General features: G+C 35.7%; 2 protein-coding genes and 1 long non-coding RNA gene across 6 annotated transcripts in view; 1 reads left to right on the top strand and 2 right to left on the bottom strand.

The window, feature by feature from the left end:
• LOC127860121 (uncharacterized) overlaps positions 1 to 14,260 on the bottom strand; it is a 252,862-nt gene that overhangs the window by 80,568 nt on the left and 158,034 nt on the right. The gene's annotated exons all lie outside the window — the stretch shown is intronic.
• Positions 1 to 14,260, bottom strand: part of LOC127860122 (39S ribosomal protein L40, mitochondrial-like) — a 250,497-nt gene that overhangs the window by 177,457 nt on the left and 58,780 nt on the right. The window lies entirely within an intron of this gene.
• LOC127860133 (uncharacterized) lies at positions 1,650 to 9,315 on the top strand. The gene is made up of 4 exons (XR_008039609.1): positions 1,650 to 1,743; positions 4,173 to 4,266; positions 6,698 to 6,791; positions 9,223 to 9,315. It is a non-coding gene; the product is annotated as an uncharacterized LOC127860133 (long non-coding RNA).

The following is a 14,260-nucleotide window of genomic DNA, read 5'->3' as shown; positions in this document are numbered from 1 at the left end:
TCACCACCGTCCAGTCAAAAAATGGGCTTGGATGAGCTTAGTTTTCATAATTGGATGTAAATAACTGATCTAAATAAGGGAGATGATTCAAATATGAAAACTGGCTGTTTATGTTCCCCCAGACTATACTGGGGGACATATTGTGTTTGCCCTGGTCTGTTGGTTTTGTTCGTTGGTTTGTTTGTTAGCGTCAAACCTTTACATTACCATAATTTATGCAATATTAAAGATAGCAACTTGATATTTGGCATGCATGTGTATCTCATGGAGCTGCACATTTTGAGTGGTAAAAGGTCAAGGTCAAAGTCATCCTTCAAGGTCATAGTTCAGGTCAAAGGTTCAAATTTTGCAATATTGAAGATAGCAATTTGATATTTGGCATGCATGTGTACCTCATGGAGCTGCACATTTTGAGTGGTGAAAGGTCAAGGTCATCCGTCAAGGTCAAAGGTCAAGTACAAGGTCTAATATATGTGGTGGGGTTACATAGTGTTTCACAAACACATCTTGTTTCAGCTGGAATCAGAAAAAAGCTCGTAACAGTGATATGGCTGTCCGACATCGAGTTTGTTATTATTTTAATAGGTTATTCTTACTGTTTCATGTTATTTGAGTCTTTCTCATGTTCTTAGTGTCTTATGTATGCTAAAACAGTTGTATTAATGTAGAAGAAAGGAGCAAAATAGACAAAAGTCAAGGAAATTGGCACTTCGCGGGCTGAAAAATCAACTATTTTTCTCAAAATTAGGTCCAGACATGTTGGAAAAGGTATCTGCTGTGCAAGTAAGATGTATATAAGCATGAGTAGAGTGTTATATAAAGGAAACATGTTTGAAAGATGTCTAAAAGGTTCCAGGAGAGATTTAAAGAGTGTCTCACTCAGAACTCTGAATGCATGAATTCTCCGTGAAATAGGAGTAAAGTGTGCACTTTGGGTTAAGTGTTTGATATGAAGAAAGACAGTCTATTTTGCAGTACAGTTGAGTGAAAACAGTGTGTTTTTGTCAGGAATAGTCTACAATACTTAAAAAAGCTGCTTTTGCAGTAATGAAAAAGAATAATTGGTGTCCTTAAGGTAGCAGTACACGGTAGGAAGCAGAAATATGCGAATTGGCCCCGGTCAAAAGTGAAATATTGGGAAAGGGTAGGTTTCCATGTCAAATTTGAGGGTAATAGGTCTTATTGTATCCCCAAATTGAATTAAATCCTGAGAATATGACCATTTTCAAATGCGAAACTGTGGGGTCATGACCTGTTGTTGTTGTTGTGTTCTTTGTTACTCAGGAAGGAAAACTGCGGAAGGCATATTGTATTTTGGGTTCTTTTAAGCTGGAATCGCTAGTAGGGTCACGCTGTGAAGTATTGCGCGAAAACCACCTGGTTACGTGGTATTTATTCATGGTTTTATGGGTTGTGCTATGTTTTGCGTGTAAAAATATCATTCCAAAAGCAGGCTATCATTTCCATTTCATTCGTCCCCAGCCACTTTCGTACATGGTAAAACGTTTATTTTGAAGCCACTGTTTGCGGCCTTGCAATTCTTTCACTTTTGTCAATAGTATCACCTGTACAGGTTCCATATGCTCTTTTTTTATCTTAAATGTAAGTTCAGACTACTTGTGTGCAGTGAATGTGTTTTTATGATTGCAGGTCATTGTTTTCTGAATTGAGCGTGGTGGAGATCAAGAAGGCGTCCGCGGCTCCGAGAGAGTGTGTGTCTACTGTGGTCTGCTACCTTAAGTGGTAAATGACAAATTTTTGTTTACACAGCCTGCCTGTGAAATGTATTTTTTTAAGCTTTTGCACGAATGTGCAGTGTGAAAATGGGCTTTGATGAGCTTAGTTTTCATAATTTGGATGTAAATAACTGATCTGAAAAAGGGAGGTAATTCAAATATTAAAAAATGGCTATTTCAGCTGGAATCCGAACAAAGCTCTTACAGTGATTTCGCTGTCCGACATCCAGTTTGTTATTATTTTATCACGTTACTCTTACTGTAACATGTTATTTGAGTGTTTCTCATGTTCTTATTGTCTTATATATACTTAAACAGTTGTATTAATGTAGGAAAAGGAGCCAAATAGACAAAAAGTCAAGGAAATTAGCACCCCGAAGGCTGAAAAATCAACTATTTTTCTCAAAAATTAGGTCCAGACATGTTGGGAAAGGTATCGGCGGTGCAAGTAAGATGTATATAAGCATGAGCAGAGTGTTTTAAATGGTTTCCAAAAGGTTCCAGGAGACATTTAATGTGTGTCTTTCTTGGAACTCTGAAAGCATGAATTACTAGTGAAATAGGAGTAAAGTGTCACTTTGGGTTAAGTGTTTGGCGTGAAGAAAGACAATTTTTTTTGCAAAACAGTTGATTGAAACAGTCTGTTTTTATTAGGAATTGTCTAAAATACTAGAAATAGATGCTTTAACAGTTATGAAAAAGAGTACTTGGTGTCCTTAATTGGTTAATGACAAAAACAATTTACACAGTCGGCCTGTGAAATGTATTTTTTTAAAGATTTTTCACCACCGTCCAGTCAAAAAATGGGCTTGGATGAGCTTAGTTTTCATAATTTGGATGTAAATAACTGATCTAAATAAGGGAGATGATTCAAATATTGAAAATGGCTGTTTATGTTCCCCAGACTATACTGGGGGACATATTGTGTTTGCCCTGTCTGTTGGTTTGTTCGTTGGTTTGTTTGTTAGCGTCAAACCTTTACATTAACCATAATTTATGCAATATTAAAGATAGCAACTTGATATTTGGCATGCATGTGTATCTCATGGAGCTGCACATTTGAGTGGTAAAGGTCAAGGTCAAAGTCATCCTTCAAGGTCATAGTTCAAGGTCAAAGGTCAAATTTTGCAATATTGAAGATAGCAATTTGATATTTGGCATGCATGTGTACCTCATGGAGCTGCACATTTTGAGTGGTGAAAGGTCAAGGTCATCCGTCAAGGTCAAAGGTCAAGTACAAAGGTCATATATATGTGGTGGGTGTACATAGTGTTTCACAAACACATCTTGTTTCAGCTGGAATCAGAAAAAAGCTCGTAACAGTGATATGGCTGTCCGACATCGAGTTTGTTATTATTTTAATAGGTTATTCTTACTGTTTCATGTTATTTGAGTCTTTCTCATGTTCTTAGTGTCTTATGTATGCTAAAACAGTTGTATTAATGTAGAAGAAAGGAGCAAAATAGACAAAAGTCAAGGAAATTGGCACTTCGCGGGCTGAAAAATCAACTATTTTTCTCAAAATTAGGTCCAGACATGTTGGAAAAGGTATCTGCTGTGCAAGTAAGATGTATATAAGCATGAGTAGAGTGTTTATATAAAGGAAACATGTTTGAAAGATGTCTAAAAGGTTCCAGGAGAGATTTAAAGAGTGTCTCACTCAGAACTCTGAATGCATGAATTCTCCGTGAAATAGGAGTAAAGTGTGCACTTTGGGTTAAGTGTTTGATATGAAGAAAGACAGTCTATTTTGCAGTACAGTTGAGTGAAAAACAGTGTGTTTTGTCAGGAATAGTCTACAATACTTAAAAAAGCTGCTTTTGCAGTAATGAAAAAGAATAATTGGTGTCCTTAAGGTAGCAGTACACGGTAGGAAGCAGAAATATGCGAATTGGCCCCGGTCAAAAAAGTGAAATATTGGGAAAGGGTAGGTTTCCATGTCAAATTTGAGGGTAATAGGTCTTATTGTATCCCCAAATTGCATTAAATCCTGAGAATATGACCATTTTCAAATGCGAAACTGTGGGGTCATGACCTGTTGTTGTTGTTGTGTTCTTTGTTACTCAGGAAGGAAAACTGCGGTAGGCATATTGTATTTTGGGTTCTTTTTAAGCTGGAATCGCTAGTAGGGTCACGCTGTGAAGTATTGCGCGAAAACCACCTGGTTACGTGGTATTTATTCATGGTTTTATGGGTTGTGCTATGTTTTGCGTGTAAAAATATCATTCCAAAAGCAGGCTATCATTTCCATTTCATTCGTCCCCAGCCACTTTCGTACATGGTAAAACGTTTATTTTGAAGCCACTGTTTGCGGCCTTGCAATTCTTTCACTTTTGTCAATAGTATCACCTGTACAGGTTCCATATGCTCTTTTTTTTATCTTAAATGTAAGTTTCAGACTACTTGTGTGCAGTGAATGTGTTTTTATGATTGCAGGTTCATTGTTTTCTGAATTGAGCGTGGTGGAGATCAAGAAGGCGTCCGCGGCTCCGAGAGAGTGTGTGTCTACTGTGGTCTGCTACCTTAAGTGGTAAATGACAAATTTTTGTTTACACAGCCTGCCTGTGAAATGTATTTTTTTAAGCTTTTGCACGAATGTGCAGTGTGAAAATGGGCTTTGATGAGCTTAGTTTTCATAATTTGGATGTAAATAACTGATCTGAAAAAGGGAGGTAATTCAAATATTAAAAAATGGCTATTTTCAGCTGGAATCCGAACAAAGCTCTTACAGTGATTTCGCTGTCCGACATCCAGTTTGTTATTATTTTATCACGTTACTCTTACTGTAACATGTTATTTGAGTGTTTCTCATGTTCTTATTGTCTTATATATACTTAAACAGTTGTATTAATGTAGGAAAAGGAGCCAAATAGACAAAAAGTCAAGGAAATTAGCACCCCGAAGGCTGAAAAATCAACTATTTTTCTCAAAAATTAGGTCCAGACATGTTGGGAAAGGTATCGGCGGTGCAAGTAAGATGTATATAAGCATGAGCAGAGTGTTTAAATGGTTTCCAAAAGGTTCCAGGAGACATTTAATGTGTGTCTTTCTTGGAACTCTGAAAGCATGAATTACTAGTGAAATAGGAGTAAAGTGTCACTTTGGGTTAAGTGTTTGGCGTGAAGAAAGACAATTTTTTTTGCAAAACAGTTGATTGAAAACAGTCTGTTTTTATTAGGAATTGTCTAAAATACTAGAAATAGATGCTTTAACAGTTATGAAAAAGGGTACTTGGTGTCCTTAATTGGTTAATGACAAAAACAATTTACACAGTCGGCCTGTGAAATGTATTTTTTAAAGATTTTTCACCACCGTCCAGTCAAAAAATGGGCTTGGATGAGCTTAGTTTTCATAATTTGGATGTAAATAACTGATCTAAATAAGGGAGATGATTCAAATATTGAAAAATGGCTGTTTATGTTCCCCAGACTATACTGGGGGACATATTGTGTTTGCCCTGTCTGTTGGTTTGTTCGTTGGTTTGTTTGTTAGCGTCAAACCTTTACATTAACCATAATTTATGCAATATTAAAGATAGCAACTTGATATTGGCATGCATGTGTATCTCATGGAGCTGCACATTTTGAGTGGTAAAAGGTCAAGGTCAAAGTCATCCTTCAAGGTCATAGTTCAAGGTCAAAGGTCAAATTTTGCAATATTGAAGATAGCAATTTGATATTTGGCATGCATGTGTACCTCATGGAGCTGCACATTTTGAGTGGTGAAAGGTCAAGGTCATCCGTCAAGGTCAAAGGTCAAGTACAAAGGTCATATATATGTGGTGGGTGTACATAGTGTTTCACAAACACATCTTGTTTCAGCTGGAATCAGAAAAAAGCTCGTAACAGTGATATGGCTGTCCGACATCGAGTTTGTTATTATTTTAATAGGTTATTCTTACTGTTTCATGTTATTTGAGTCTTTCTCATGTTCTTAGTGTCTTATGTATGCTAAAACAGTTGTATTAATGTAGAAGAAAGGAGCAAAATAGACAAAAGTCAAGGAAATTGGCACTTCGCGGGCTGAAAAATCAACTATTTTTCTCAAAATTAGGTCCAGACATGTTGGAAAAGGTATCTGCTGTGCAAGTAAGATGTATATAAGCATGAGTAGAGTGTTTATATAAAGGAAACATGTTTGAAAGATGTCTAAAAGGTTCCAGGAGAGATTTAAAGAGTGTCTCACTCAGAACTCTGAATGCATGAATTCTCCGTGAAATAGGAGTAAAGTGTGCACTTTGGGTTAAGTGTTTGATATGAAGAAAGACAGTCTATTTTGCAGTACAGTTGAGTGAAAACAGTGTGTTTTTGTCAGGAATAGTCTACAATACTTAAAAAAAGCTGCTTTTGCAGTAATGAAAAAGAATAATTGGTGTCCTTAAGGTAGCAGTACACGGTAGGAAGCAGAAATATGCGAATTGGCCCCGGTCAAAAAGTGAAATATTGGGAAAGGGTAGGTTTCCATGTCAAATTTGAGGGTAATAGGTCTTATTGTATCCCCAAATTGCATTAAATCCTGAGAATATGACCATTTTCAAATGCGAAACTGTGGGGTCATGACCTGTTGTTGTTGTTGTGTTCTTTGTTACTCAGGAAGGAAAACTGCGGTAGGCATATTGTATTTTGGGTTCTTTTTAAGCTGGAATCGCTAGTAGGGTCACGCTGTGAAGTATTGCGCGAAAACCACCTGGTTACGTGGTATTTATTCATGGTTTTATGGGTTGTGCTATGTTTTGCGTGTAAAAATATCATTCCAAAAGCAGGCTATCATTTCCATTTCATTCGTCCCCAGCCACTTTCGTACATGGTAAAACGTTTATTTTGAAGCCACTGTTTGCGGCCTTGCAATTCTTTCACTTTTGTCAATAGTATCACCTGTACAGGTTCCATATGCTCTTTTTTTTATCTTAAATGTAAGTTTCAGACTACTTGTGTGCAGTGAATGTGTTTTTATGATTGCAGGTTCATTGTTTTCTGAATTGAGCGTGGTGGAGATCAAGAAGGCGTCCGCGGCTCCGAGAGAGTGTGTGTCTACTGTGGTCTGCTACCTTAAGTGGTAAATGACAAATTTTTGTTTACACAGCCTGCCTGTGAAATGTATTTTTTTAAGCTTTTGCACGAATGTGCAGTGTGAAAATGGGCTTTGATGAGCTTAGTTTTCATAATTTGGATGTAAATAACTGATCTGAAAAAGGGAGGTAATTCAAATATTAAAAAATGGCTATTTTCAGCTGGAATCCGAACAAAGCTCTTACAGTGATTTCGCTGTCCGACATCCAGTTTGTTATTATTTTATCACGTTACTCTTACTGTAACATGTTATTTGAGTGTTTCTCATGTTCTTATTGTCTTATATATACTTAAACAGTTGTATTAATGTAGGAAAAGGAGCCAAATAGACAAAAAGTCAAGGAAATTAGCACCCCGAAGGCTGAAAAATCAACTATTTTTCTCAAAAATTAGGTCCAGACATGTTGGGAAAGGTATCGGCGGTGCAAGTAAGATGTATATAAGCATGAGCAGAGTGTTTAAATGGTTTCCAAAAGGTTCCAGGAGACATTTAATGTGTGTCTTTCTTGGAACTCTGAAAGCATGAATTACTAGTGAAATAGGAGTAAAGTGTCACTTTGGGTTAAGTGTTTGGCGTGAAGAAAGACAATTTTTTTTGCAAAACAGTTGATTGAAAACAGTCTGTTTTTATTAGGAATTGTCTAAAATACTAGAAATAGATGCTTTAACAGTTATGAAAAAGAGTACTTGGTGTCCTTAATTGGTTAATGACAAAAACAATTTACACAGTCGGCCTGTGAAATGTATTTTTTAAAGATTTTTCACCACCGTCCAGTCAAAAAATGGGCTTGGATGAGCTTAGTTTTCATAATTTGGATGTAAATAACTGATCTAAATAAGGGAGATGATTCAAATATTGAAAAATGGCTGTTTATGTTCCCCAGACTATACTGGGGGACATATTGTGTTTGCCCTGTCTGTTGGTTTGTTCGTTGGTTTGTTTGTTAGCGTCAAACCTTTACATTAACCATAATTTATGCAATATTAAAGATAGCAACTTGATATTTGGCATGCATGTGTATCTCATGGAGCTGCACATTTTGAGTGGTAAAAGGTCAAGGTCAAAGTCATCCTTCAAGGTCATAGTTCAAGGTCAAAGGTCAAATTTTGCAATATTGAAGATAGCAATTTGATATTTGGCATGCATGTGTACCTCATGGAGCTGCACATTTTGAGTGGTGAAAGGTCAAGGTCATCCGTCAAGGTCAAAGGTCAAGTACAAAGGTCATATATATGTGGTGGGTGTACATAGTGTTTCACAAACACATCTTGTTTCAGCTGGAATCAGAAAAAAGCTCGTAACAGTGATATGGCTGTCCGACATCGAGTTTGTTATTATTTTAATAGGTTATTCTTACTGTTTCATGTTATTTGAGTCTTTCTCATGTTCTTAGTGTCTTATGTATGCTAAAACAGTTGTATTAATGTAGAAGAAAGGAGCAAAATAGACAAAAGTCAAGGAAATTGGCACTTCGCGGGCTGAAAAATCAACTATTTTTCTCAAAAATTAGGTCCAGACATGTTGGAAAAGGTATCTGCTGTGCAAGTAAGATGTATATAAGCATGAGTAGAGTGTTTATATAAAGGAAACATGTTTGAAAGATGTCTAAAAGGTTCCAGGAGAGATTTAAAGAGTGTCTCACTCAGAACTCTGAATGCATGAATTCTCCGTGAAATAGGAGTAAAGTGTGCACTTTGGGTTAAGTGTTTGATATGAAGAAAGACAGTCTATTTTGCAGTACAGTTGAGTGAAAACAGTGTGTTTTTGTCAGGAATAGTCTACAATACTTAAAAAAGCTGCTTTTGCAGTAATGAAAAAGAATAATTGGTGTCCTTAAGGTAGCAGTACACGGTAGGAAGCAGAAATATGCGAATTGGCCCCGGTCAAAAAGTGAAATATTGGGAAAGGGTAGGTTTCCATGTCAAATTTGAGGGTAATAGGTCTTATTGTATCCCCAAATTGCATTAAATCCTGAGAATATGACCATTTTCAAATGCGAAACTGTGGGGTCATGACCTGTTGTTGTTGTTGTGTTCTTTGTTACTCAGGAAGGAAAACTGCGGAAGGCATATTGTATTTTGGGTTCTTTTTAAGCTGGAATCGCTAGTAGGGTCACGCTGTGAAGTATTGCGCGAAAACCACCTGGTTACGTGGTATTTATTCATGGTTTTATGGGTTGTGCTATGTTTTGCGTGTAAAAATATCATTCCAAAAGCAGGCTATCATTTCCATTTCATTCGTCCCCAGCCACTTTCGTACATGGTAAAACGTTTATTTTGAAGCCACTGTTTGCGGCCTTGCAATTCTTTCACTTTTGTCAATAGTATCACCTGTACAGGTTCCATATGCTCTTTTTTTATCTTAAATGTAAGTTTCAGACTACTTGTGTGCAGTGAATGTGTTTTTATGATTGCAGGTTCATTGTTTTCTGAATTGAGCGTGGTGGAGATCAAGAAGGCGTCCGCGGCTCCGAGAGAGTGTGTGTCTACTGTGGTCTGCTACCCAAAAGGTTCATCGTGCGCTGCGAAATATGAAGTGAGCCAGGGATAAAATAACAGCTCGCCTGCATTTACATAAATAGTCTATTCAATAGATATGTAAGTCATATAAATTCAAATAACCGTTTATTTGCAAACAAAAGTTCCTCAATTTACGCGATCGATGGTTTGACATTGTGAACATTAAGTTCAAAAATCAATTAATACATGTAATATACTCCATATTTCTTTATGGTAAAACACTGGGCTTCTTGCATGTGCGTAAAGTGTGGTCCCAAATTAGCACAGGCTAATCAGGGACGACACTTTCCGCTAGTATGGTCTTTTTAGTTTCAAGGAAGTCCCTGCTCACCGAAAATCAAGTTAAGGCGGAAAGTGTCGTCGCTGACTAGCCTGTGCGGACTGCACAGGCTAATCTGAAATGACACTTGACGCACATGCATTAAGCCCAGTTTTCTCAGAACACGACTGAAATAAATGTGGAAAAAAAAAACATTTATAAAGTACGATGCCATTGTTTACAATAAAAACCTCAATTATACGTAGATTTCTTAAGATCTATTCATTTCCTTTTGATCTTTATGGCGTAATAATTTTGGGAACATACTGCTAATTAATATGTGTTTGTTCTGATCATAAAATTCTGTTTATTTATTTTGGTCGATGTTTTGAAAGACCGGCTCCTGTCTTTTAAGAGAGAGATGTAGATTATTCGATAAGCATGCTTTTCTGCAAACGCCATTTCCTGTTATAGTGTGCGCGTGTGCCAAATATACCGATTTTATATTAATGGCATCTCGTGTTTTACAATTTCCTGCTACAATAGTGCGGTTTTTATGAAACCTTCGATCTGAAAATGCAAAAAAATGAAAGTTTATGTAAGGATATATTTATTGTCCAATAAACAAAAGTGAGTTCGGCTGTTATTTTCTACGTGAGTACACGTGTACAGTTTGATAGTTAATAAAGTTTCGGTTTGCAGCTGTTTGTCGAAATTCGTGACGTTATAATCAGTGATTTTAACAGTGTCTGGAAAATCTGGATCAACCATTTAATGCAGACTTTATGCAGAATGTATACAGGTAAAAATGCACCCATTATTGCGTTTACATTATGTTCAGATATTCCGTTAAGATCAGATAAAATTAATCTCTACTTGTTTCTGGTGCCCAGAACATGCGTAAAAACCCAAATATCTGCCACTGTTCACGGATATAATACTACTCGGCAATACCTCTTTCACATTCCTTACTTTTTTGCAAACATTTGATTCAGACAATAAACAAAGATAAGTCAACATGTTTTATCTGAAAAAAAACTAACAAACTTACTTTACTAATAGTTTAGAAATACGCAAGGGAACAAATATTTTGCTTCTGCTTGAGTTCATGTATGCACGACTGTCTTTATAGAAAAGACTCAATAGGAAGCGGGAACAAGTAACTAAGCCGCGGTTCCACTTTAATAAAATAAAAACATTAACGTGTGGCAACATTCAGAGTGATTTCATTTGCATTTATGTTTCTATAACTATATTCACATCCATCCAATAATGAATGCGCCAGTGGAAAAGTATGTGTAATTGATTGTCACACATATACATTCGTAAAACATTTATGACGACCAAACCTCCATTGCTTCAAATGGTTCCTGTTTATTTCAAGAACGCATGATCAAATGTGGCGTCCTTAATAAAGTATTTTTGTTCTATCGCATTAATACGTAAAAAATGTTTAATTCAATCTTGATACTGACCAACCACTAGTCATACCAAAGACTGACATAGTTACAATCAACACAGCATTATCATCGTCTTTTACAAAATAACTAAGGGGAGATATGATGATCTTTTATGTCGGAAGAGAATACAAATATTTTATATATTTCTGTCCGTTTGCTTATTGCGCAACTAAAATTATTGGCCTCAAAGCGGCTTACTTTAATTTGATGTTTGTCGTATCGATAAACGCGTAAGTTTTATTAGGCTCGATCTTAAATGTAAGTATTCATCATTTACATCTTGAAAATATAAATTATTGTCAGAGTACACAGATAGTTGTGTAACCTACTGACAGTTTAGTGTGACCTTTAGCGAAATACGGCGTTTTTAGTCTTGCGTGCACTATAGGCGAGAATTACTCTTCACAAAGACCCATACATTTACTCGCTATATTGCATACTGAATACATTTGTTTTCGTTGTAAACCAACAAACGGACCGGAAAAACACGTTGATCGGCATCCAGATTTTTAAAGTATTTGTCAAACAGTAACAAAAGATGAAATATTTGAATATATTGAAAAATAATATCCATTTAAGTTATAGGTTCTTATTATTCGTCCTTAACACATGTGATCGAAATCAAAATCTGAAATGCTTTGTAAAGTTTTTTTAATCATTTATGGTTTTATATTGAAGACATAATGTAAGAACGCACTTTATATTATTAATGTTCATAAATAACTGGTGCTTTTACTGTAGAATATATGTGACCTCTCATAATATAAAATACGATTATGAATCATACGGTGTGACATGTATATAAGGTGCACAAACAAAATAGAAAAAAAAATACAAAATGCGAGCGTCTCAAAAAGGTCATCGTTTTCACATTAAGCTTTAAATGATGTTGTATTCCATCATATGTGAAGCCTTACAAAATCACAAAGAACGTTAATAACGAGGTTATTCTGACCTAATATTATGCACGTTTTGTGTATCACAAGAGGAAATTGCCAACAAAAAGCCAGATCGGACGTAACGTTAGCAAATCGGATGTTGCTTAACTCTTTCAGTGCTGAAACCAAATTTTGAAGGCCTTTGCAAACAGTTTGGATCCAGATGAGACGTTCTGTGGCGTCTCATCAGGATCCAAACTGTTTGCTATTCTTAAAGTATTCTTTGAAAAAAATCAAAGAAAATGCTAATTTTAGAAATTCAGCAGACGACATTTTAGCAGACGACACATTTCCAAGCATGCAAAGGGTTAAAGTTTACAGGGATATGCAGTCAATTTCTTCCAATGGCCCCCCTGTGATTTTGTTTGAAAACAAAATAAAAAGAGAGGAACGTGCTTTCGTTGATTGAATCAATATCGAACCTTGTTTCGAAGTTCATAAAAATCCAAAAATAAAGTATACACGTTCAAAATTATATGGTTGGTTAAAAATAATGAAAAGCTGCACATGTGCAATCGCTAAAAACCGCAGCTTTGAGAGAATTGTCAGTTGTCGAAACAAATACAAGTGTTTTTGTTCGTGCCAATATCTATGTTATGCAATGCACGAAAGACGGTATGTGCTCAACGAAAGTGCAAACACACTGTTGGCAAAGTAAAATGGAAGGGTTTATGCTCTGAAATGCATTATGTTAAAGTACACTTCGAGGTCTATTTTAAAAATATATTTATAAACATATTCTCATAAGCCCAATCTTAAGATTTATATAATGTCATCATTATAAGGTAAACATTGTGTTTATTGCACAACATATACGTAATAAGCCAGTATATGTCGGTTGACAACTACACTTATACGTTGTTTTGACAATGTCGTTAGTTTTGACAATGTCGTTAGCAGCCGAAAAATCGATCGGTTTGTAATTGACACTGACTTCAGCGCGGAGAGCGGAGAGTGAAACGTTGTAATACAGCGGAAAGCAGAATCTTTGCTGGTATAATTCTAAATACGAAAACAGGAAATATATTGCTTATATCTTGCAAAAAATGTTAGTGTAAACTCATAAAGGTCACTGTACACAGTTACATTCATCTTTTAAAGTGTACAGGTTATAGTTTTGAAAAGTTCGTAATGTCAACCATGCTATCGCAAAAGCGACGAATATTCAAAGTACATGTATTATACAATGATGATTTAACAGAAATGTCTGCATCATTCTAATATATTCCTGTAAGCTCAGATTGTATATGTGTTATTTATGAACACGATCTTACTAGTTGATTATGGCAATACGTATAACCGCAGGAGTGCAGCGCAAATAGGCTTTTCTGCAATTGGGCAGACGAAAAAGATATTTAATATAGTATTTCGTAATTCTTACAATTTTTCATTTAGATTTTTTTTCTAACATTTTTTTTCAAGAACATTGCTTGCATCATGTAAGTGAATTGTTCTAAGCCCGTTTTACGTGAAAACACGTTCTTAGAAATTAAAACAAATTTCGTTCGTAAAACAATTATGTTATTGGTAAAAGCGAGTTATTTTTTACAAAATTACCGTCTACAGCGCAAAGTTAAAAGAATTACGTCCCTTGTAAACCAAGGGAGACCATAATATTACTGCTTCATGCGATGTAGGGGACTTTTATTGCTTGGCAATTGACTTGTTCTTTATAAAAAAAACTTTTTGTTAGCCTTTTACATTTTCATTCAGACAACTTATCCTTTAACATTTACTTCAGCAGAAACTTCCATGTATATTGCAAATAGTCTTTCAACGCCATCGGCGCTCTCGTTTCTTTATTGTGCTCAGTGTGGTATAAGGGGTCTTTAGTAAAACATTGGCGTTGAACATATTGAATATATTCCGATCCTTACATTAATAACCGATGCTTCCGTAAGTCAAAGTAATCTACCACCTTATCTATAATTAGTTAGAAGTCGATAATATAATGGGGGAAACCCTATCATAATCATAATAAATGTAATATACTGTGATTAATGCGCTATAACTTTAACCCATGTTTAAACCAAAATAACCTTATTATCAATTTGCGTAAATATGTTTGGTTCATGCATGTTTAAGACGTATTTTTTTTTTTTAAACGATATCCTAAAATATCAGGAATAACAATCTAATTACAAGTCATTCACTGACAGCTGTTGTACTCGCATGCGAAATATATTGGTATTTGAGGGTTAAGAGTAATATAAGTTAGGATAAATAAAATAATAAAATGAATGGAGTGAAACAGCACGGTACTGTCCCCTGCTCATTT

This window comes from Dreissena polymorpha, chromosome 15 (genome assembly GCF_020536995.1).
Source record: "Dreissena polymorpha isolate Duluth1 chromosome 15, UMN_Dpol_1.0, whole genome shotgun sequence".
Lineage (NCBI taxonomy): Eukaryota > Metazoa > Mollusca > Bivalvia > Myida > Dreissenidae > Dreissena > Dreissena polymorpha.
The sequence above is the reverse complement of the archived record's forward strand: the minus strand, read 5'-3'. Positions and strand labels throughout refer to the sequence as shown.